Source organism: Crocodylus porosus, unplaced genomic scaffold (genome assembly GCF_001723895.1).
Source record: "Crocodylus porosus isolate Cpor-Errol unplaced genomic scaffold, CroPor_comp1, whole genome shotgun sequence".
NCBI classification, from domain to species: domain Eukaryota; kingdom Metazoa; phylum Chordata; order Crocodylia; family Crocodylidae; genus Crocodylus; species Crocodylus porosus.
Window position 1 is genome coordinate 43,605,064 of NW_017728886.1, and position 8,485 is coordinate 43,613,548.

Sequence of the window (8,485 nt, forward strand, 5' to 3'; positions counted from 1 at the left end):
GACTTGCTCGATGCAGGGTTGCCACAAACCTTCAATTTGTAAAAAACGCAATATCTGCGAAGCACAATAAAGCAAAGCGCAATAAAACGAGGTATGCCTGTATTCTGTAGAAGTTTTCTGAGTCATGTTAAGCTTTGTATCTAAGTATGAATACTTTAATGAAGCAAAGTGTTCTTGGTGTTCAGAAGCACGCTGTGTACTGTCACTCTCTGCAGACCCTGACCCTGAACAGTATGCAGAATGTTGTGATCATATGTTCTGCACAAAGCTGCAGATTCTGTCCAACATCTGTACAGCCTTATAGTTTCCCACTCTTGAAAAGCAGTTGCCCAGTTCCACAGCTTCCGAGGAAGGACATGAATTTTTCTGTCTCCTGCTACTAGATCTACATAGTCAAACCCTGTAAGGAGTCCTACGATCTCTGGAGAAACTCCCTGAGCACACAAGCTCCCTCACAGTTGTAGGATCAGGACCTATATACATAAGAAGCCAGCAGCTTCACAAAACCCACTCTGATGCTCTGAAATTCATCCATTCCATGCTCTGTGACTCATAGGTAGAAAATTTAGTTAGAAAAAAACACTGTGGTCTATACTCAAAAGGGGAAATTTGTGAGCAGTATCCATGTGGCACATTTGCTTAAGTGTGCTTCTGCCCTGAATCTTACCTTACTATATCCCTCTGTCTCAGGTAAAATTTGCTCAGTTCACAAGTAAAAAGGGTTTTTTTTCCAAAGCATCAGCTCTGTAAATTCTGTCTAGGCTCAGACAATCAAACTAACTTTCTTTATCCCATGTATCACCCACTAGTAATAAAGGTTCTACCAACACAGTGTTGTCCTTGATTATACCTCTGCAACCAGTTGTCATCACTCAGGTGTGCCTGTCAAGTCCATTAGCTTCCAGTTGGGTTGTTGAACTGCAATTTTCAGCGAATTTTGATTTAGAATTGTTATTGACAATTATGATACCGAGAAGGCGGGAAATGAACTTGTCCTGCAGATCTCAGAATGAGCCTACAAAGCTATCAGGGGAAAGCTTTATTTAGAAAATGGTCAAGCTCAATGCTGACATCAGTAAAAGAGAAAAAAACATAGAACCCACTGATTTCATTTGAGGGACTGGTTTTCATCATGGAACAGGACTGTACACTGATCAGTGCAAAAACGATACAACCTTCTCTCTATGCTGTCTTTTCGTAAGTAAATGTAAGCTAAGAACAGCAGTGAGGCCCCATTTCATCATCCTTGCGTCACATCTACATACCTGTAATAGGTCTGGTGTCAAAAGACAACTCTCACTTTGGAAGGCTTGAGTTGCCCTACAATGTATGGTATCTGTGAGCTAGAGCCTAAGAGAGCTGCATTTTTTTTAAAAAACAAACTAAACAAAATATTGCACTTTGGGAAGAGATTTAGCAGCAGTGAAGTACATCATCCTGATGAAAGGGCACGCTCATCAGGATTGCTTGCAAAATGTAGGATTCTATCTTGTTTTCTTCACAAAAAGACTTACATAAAGCTACAGTAGAAAAAGGATAAAGTATTAGAAATACCTATTGCTAACCTAAGTAATATAAAGGATCAAATTCATCTGTGTGATAACCGTTGGCCTCATATTACCCTGAATATCCTGCCATTGTATGTTGTTTTTATTGCAATTTATTCAGATTCATAATTTGTTTAAAATACCTTCTCAGTTTTTAAATCCTCTTTTCTTTTACCTTTGATCATTTTTAACATAAAATTTGTCATTTTAGTAAACACAATCGACCCACAGAAATGATGAGATAATAAAAGTAGACAGAAAAGTAACTCAAATTCTAAGAAATAGATACATAAGTATGATTTTCAAAAGAATTGTACATTGACCTGATTTATGCTACCTCAAAGTCACTGGGCTTCAGTTTCTTAAATCAGCAATCAGACCAACCTTGAAAACTTTCTAAAATCTCCTGTAACAAATGGACTAAATGTGAAGTACAAAAGACTCAAAAATATATTTTACATTTTGCTTTTAGGAAAGTAAATTTTTAAAATGTCCTTATAAAAATGTAAGCAGCTAAATGTGTCCTTTATTTAAGTTCTACAAATGCCAGAATTGAAGGACTGAATGAAGAGAGAGACAGGGCTGATGGCAATCCTAAAAACAGAGTGTTCAAGGATTGATCAGTTTAGCTAAGAAATGTTGAAATGGTTTGGATAAAATAAAAGCCTACCTAAACTTTCAGTTCAAACTCGGACTGAACCTGGAGTTCTACTGACATTCCAGAAAATGTTTTAGACCTTCTACAATATGGAACATTTAAGGGATCACAGGAAAGACTATATACACCAAGTAACAGCTACAACCATGCAGGAGCCTGAATGTTGTGCTAGAACTTCTGTCCCATTTGACTAGATTGACCATAAATCTCATTTGTAGTGGTGCAGCTCTGAAATGTTTTTGCAAACTAAGATCTTGTCCTGTCTTTGGTGTAATCATGGCATGTCCTCCACTAGTCTTGCCCACTTGTCCATAAAAGAGCACTCCTTCCTGGGTTTTCTGGCTGCAGCTCCTGCCCCTTAATTCACTGCTTATACATTGTTCTGACCAGAAGCGGCAATGGGTAGGTGCTCCTGTAAAGAACAAAAAAACAGGCCCTATTTTTAATTATAATTTATTTTTACAATCCAACAGCCCATGGTATTATAGGAACAAGAGCCTTAGGATGACAGCTGTAGCAGCTCTGTTCTTTTAAAGGACCTGTTGGATATGTTGCCCAAAGTGGTTGAGAGGAACTTCTACAGATTTTTTTTCCAAAACTATTTGGGAGAAGACAGATCTGAAAGGAACTCTATATTAAAAACATTTATTGAAGTAATGTAAAAACCCATTGCATCTCATCCAGAATGAAAATGCAAATGGTAAATAGCAGTCAAATTAGGGAGCCCCGGCTCAAAATCTTTAAAATTCTTCACAGATTAAATTCAATGAAATTGGGTCAAATGGTAAGAAATGCAAAATATCAAAAAATGAGACCAAGCAAAAGAAGTAGGAATACCTGTTTTCTTAGACAGTGTTACCATACAGTTCTTCATATTGCATCTTGATGTGGTTGGTTTTGGAGGTGCCCATATACAATGTGTTAATTCAGAAAGGAATAAAACATGTTATAATTAGACATTTCCAATCCCACTGAAACATGGTACAATGTAAACATTAATCCAATGATACCAGCTAAATTCTGGGGAGAGTCAAACTTTAAAATTAGCAACCTAAATAATTCACTGCATGGTAGGAAACAACTGCCAATTACTGGTAAATAACTAATTAGTCATTTCTAAAGGTAAAATTGATGCTTTTTTCTAAGTTATTAAAACAATACATTTATTTGTATAAAATCCTCTTTGCAAATCTGCACAATCATTTCTAGTAGCAACAAAGAGCACATAACTGACTACAAAGAGAATCATCTGTGTGTCATCAAGTGAGCAACTTCCCTAGGATTTTGCTCCTTTATAGTTAGGTAGTGTTTGTCATGCACATTTGCAGTCTAGCACAACCAGGAGTGCAGGTAAAGTCATGTTGTGTACTGTACATGTCAAAGGTAATGATAATGAATCAGTTTTCTGGTTCTGAGCAAATTTAGATGAATTTAACTTACTAAGAAACTAAGTTCCTGCAAGGTCAAGTGAAATTTTCAAAGCATAAAGTACCTTTTAAAAAGTAATTTACACATTTGAGGCTCAACATTAAATTCCTAAGTCATCCTGACAATTTTAAAAATTTTACACAAAGTAAAATCTTGCATTTTGTACCTGTTGTATTTACTCCACAATTAATAAGTTATCTTCTCACTTCATCCTGAAACTAGTAAAGGGAGATGCCCTCCTCTTCATAACAGGATCATAGGAAAGTAGGGCTGAAAGGGACCTCATGAGCTCATATAATCCATGCCTCTGCTCAAGACAGGAGCATCCCTGACTAAACCATTCCAGCCTGTTCCTTAAATAGCCTGATACTTAATCACCGCCATAGTAAGAAAGTTCTTTGCAGTCTCCAACCTAAACTTCCTCCGCTGTAGATTGAAGCCATTGCTCTTACTCTTGTCTTTTCAGGGACAAAGAAAACTGTCACCATTCTCTTTGTAATCACCCATCAGGTATTTGAAGACTGTTATCAAATGCACCTTCCATTTTCTCTTCTCCAAACTAAATAACCCTAGTTCTTTGAGCCTTTCCTCATAAGCCATGCTTTTGAAAATATCTTTGCTTTTGCAAAGCTGGAGGACTGGAAGAATGGTGGAAATTAAATAACAAGGTAAATTACAGAGCATTATGTAGGAAACCTGAAATACAGCTCTTTTATAGGAGATGCAAGTAAAGAGCTCATAATCATGTAATAGGTTAAATTCATCTTTGGATAACTCTACTAACATTACACCAGTGATACATTTGACCAAGTTTTCCTCTTGAGAAATATGCAGTATTCATAAAGAATACAACTATGTCCCTGCGCATATACCATGAGAAAGAAGGGTGCCATGTCTTCCTCCATTTTTTATGCCCCATATAAGATATAGGGATGATTACAACCTCTCCCTAGTCTCCCAGAATAGGTAAAGAAGAATAAGAACAAAGAAACACTATGGCCTTCTGGAACACCAACTCACCATGACTTTCTACCTATTTTCCCCAACCCACAATAAGTGGCATGGATGATATCCTTTCTGATACCCTGATATTAAATCCATTACTGATTAATGAAGCTGCTAACTGCCAGCCATCCCAGTCAGCTCAATAAACAGACTAACAGCCATGTTTTGTACTGAGTACTCCATCTGGAATGAATACTAAGGCTGACCTGCCCTCCTCCAAAAAGTTTTGGCTCAAACACCTCAACCTACACATCCTCAAATAGCTCAACCTATGCAGGAGACCTAAGGCCCTCCCACTTTAGTGAGGTGACCTAGGTTCTAATAAAGTTGGGTACTAATAGCTGCCTCTATGGGCAGAGGGTAGTGGTAATTTAAAAGAAGTAGATTCTTTCCACCGGGTATATTAATCACTCCTTATTTTGTAGTCATGAATTACTTGCCATCCTGGGTTAAACTATAGACTGGATGACTATTTTAAATTGCAATAAAAATTCAATAATAGTCCCAGAATTGGCTTACGATTTTTGGCCCATATGAATTTGTTCCAAAGAATTCTGTATCTCCAACCATTTACAGAGGACTTCAATAGATATTTTACATAAATGTATAAGAAACAAACCTTTTGACTTCCTCTGGAAGCCCATCACTTTCCAAGCTGTCTTTGGTACCAAACTTGTCAGGAGATATATTTTATTATAACTTGGCAAATTATGCCAAGAGCATTGCTGGCTACAGCATGTTTAGATAAGATAATTTCTTGGAATTATCATATTAAAATGATCATTATTACTTCCCTATTTCCCTGTCCTCTGAATGAAGGACAGCTAATCAAAACAGTTCCTCCCTCACTTCTCCATCTCCCTTTCCTGTCTAGTTAAGACTGGAGCACTGCTGAAACACTTTTACCTGGCCCCCTGGGAGTTCTCACTGTGCTTACTACACAGCTCTTTTGTGGAGACAGAGTCTTGGCTATGTCCATGACTACCCCAGATCTATTAGCAGGGAGATAAAAAGCTCGTCACTAGAATGAGGGCTGGCAAATGTTGAATATTTGTGGAGAGAAGTGACTCCTCTCTCCATTAAGAAGACGTCTGTGCAAATTAGCCAATAATTTAGGCAGTAAGAATGGAGTGATGTTTGTTTAATTTTATTGTGGAAAGTAGAAGTGCAGATTCTGCTGTTCTTTTGTCACAAGATGCTAGCAGATGCTGTACCCTTTTGCACCCTATCCTGCAAGGAACTCTATGTAGCCAGGCCCCCCACCAGTGTGGGACCTCATTAATGAATCAGGGACACCCTGTCTTGAATATGCTCACTTAACTCAATATGCCCATTGTTTCTTGTCCTCCCCTGGAGTATCAAACCCAGATGCTCTATCACAGGCCCTCAGAGAGGAACCACTTTGGCTATGGCTCCCACACAGCAGCCTCTGGCCTATCACTGTAGCAAGTTGTTTTATTCACATATGGCTCCTTCTCTCCAAACTTTTCCTTCACAAACCCTCTCTGCCCTCCTCTCTGGGGTTGTTAAACTCCCAGTGAGTCACTTCCCTCAGCAGTTTCCCCGTAGTTGCAATTATTCAACAGGGCTAGCTGCCCCCTCTTACCCTTTTACAGGGACAGACCTGTCTTGGCGTCCAGACAGCCTCTTCCCAGCAACAAGCTACATATCTCCTATTCTCAGTAAAGCACCAGGCCGTGCAATGGACCCAAATACAAGCTGTGCCTTTTCATCAATATAGACCATGTCATCACGAGACCAAATAACATGGATTACATCATCCAAGGTTCATTCACCTGTACTTCTACCAATGTCATATACACTATCTCCTGCTTACAGTGTCCCTCTGCTGTATACATTGGAGAGAGGGGGCAATCCCCGCATGTAAAAATGAATGAGCACCAATCCAACAACAATTCCAGAAAAACACATGAGCTGGTGGCAAAACACTTTCATCTCCTTGGGCACTCTATTGCTGACTTCAGGGTAGCCGTTCTTAGGAAACAAGACTTTAAAACTAACCTGAAATGGCAAAACAAGAAATCATCCACCAACTGCATTATGTTATGTATGGTCTAGGCAGGGACTACAGATTCTTATCCCATTAACCTGGATTAGTTTTTGTGACCCGTTTGTCCCTGTGGGTTTATCATTCATTTTTGCCTTTCCCAGCAGTGCCCCCTCATTCCCCATCTCCCCTCCCTCCTTCCCTTCCCTGTCTTTTGCATCCAGGATAGATAGACCCCTCGGGTATTTTTACATATGTAAGTGCCAAAGCACCAGACACTTTGAAAAGGCCTGGCACTGTGACACTGTCAGTTGTATAAACAGCAAAATGTTCTGAGAAAATGGTGGTGGTGCACTTTTGAACTAAAACACATCAGAGGTACTGTAGTTCAAAAGCACACCGCTGCCATTTTCTGCGTGCTGTGCATTTTGCAGCTTATACAACTGCATGCAGCACAGCACAGTTCACCTCACCTCTCATGCGGAGCAGATCGATTAATTGAGTCTGCTCCGAAGCAGCGGATCTCTGGTGTATCACGGGACAAAAAAGTACATGTATAAATGATCTTAGAGGCTAACTAAAATCAGAGACATATAGCGCAAGCTTTTGAGCTCACTTTGTCAGATGCTATTTGATACCTTGCTCTTTGCATGTCCTTTCACAGCATCTGATGAAGTGAGAAAGCTTCTGCATCTCTGATTTAGTCTCTAAAGTGCATCTCTGCCCTACCGTCTGCAGGACTTCAGACTAATACAGCTAACTACCTCTCTTAACTAGATAGGCCACTTACATACGAAGTAACTCAGATGGATTGGAATATTACTTTATCTGAAAAGATGCCAACCACCACTTTGGTATACAGTAATTTACATTCCCACTGAAGCAATTTAAGGGCTTTTTTTAACGGAGAAAAGGTCTACTAGGTCATAGAGTCAGATGATAAATTTCAGTGGAACAACTCTGTAAGTAAAGTGCTATTCCTTTTGAGTGCTAGGCCCTCAAATATTAATCCTTGGATCTCAGTGGAGTAGATTTGATACAGTTAAAGAAAAATGCTTCCTCTTATGTCCCCCTTCAAACAGTTTTCAACTTTTCTGAAGCCAGCAAAGCAACTTTGGATTTACCTCAATATCAGCAGGAATAAAAGTTAGAAGCTTGTAAATATAAAATAACTGAATGAGATACACATTGGAGATACGCATTATAAATCTTGGAACGGGCTACCTAGAGAAGCTGTGGACTCTCCATCCCTGAAAACTGTCAAGAGCGGGTTGGACAGACACTTAGCTGAGATGGTTTAGTCAAAGACGATGCTGTCTAAGCAGGGGAAGGGACTAAATGAGCTCACGAGGTCCCACCCAGCCCTTCCTTCCTGCATCTTGGTTGTGTTTCAGCCCCTACCAGAACTCATGAGCTACCTAAGATACTTGTTCTAGGCAGGCTGGAGGGATCGGGGGTCTTCCTGTTGGTGTCACATTGAGTTCCTCAGGCTGGTGCCAGGTGCTGGGATGTGCTTGGTTAAATGGGCTCCTGACTTAGCCAGGCTACGTGTAATGAGAGGTGTCTGGGCAGAGCCCTTTTCCTGGTGTGCAGCTCATCCTCAGCCCACCTCTCACAGGCACTGCCCGCGGAGGGGCGAGGAGCGGCAGTGCCGCGTGTTGCCGAGCCGCCCTGGCCGGCTGGAGGTGACATGAGAGGGTCGCTCCTGTCTGCCGCTGTCGGCTCCAGCCCCAAGCTCGGGGCAGGGCGGCCGGCTCCGTCCCAAGCGAGATACCCTCGCCGGGGGCCCGCGCAGCTCCCTGCCTCGGGGTGGGGGCGGGGGCCGGGCCCAGCGCGCGC

General features: G+C 40.7%; 1 long non-coding RNA gene across 1 annotated transcript in view; it reads left to right on the forward strand.

Moving 5' to 3' along the window:
* The window catches only part of LOC109308921, a 15,141-nt gene that overhangs the window by 6,291 nt on the left and 365 nt on the right, over positions 1-8,485 (forward strand). The window contains exon 2 of the long non-coding RNA XR_002100738.1: positions 4,945-4,953. This is a non-coding gene — a long non-coding RNA (uncharacterized LOC109308921). The remainder of the gene's footprint in view (positions 1-4,944; positions 4,954-8,485) is intronic.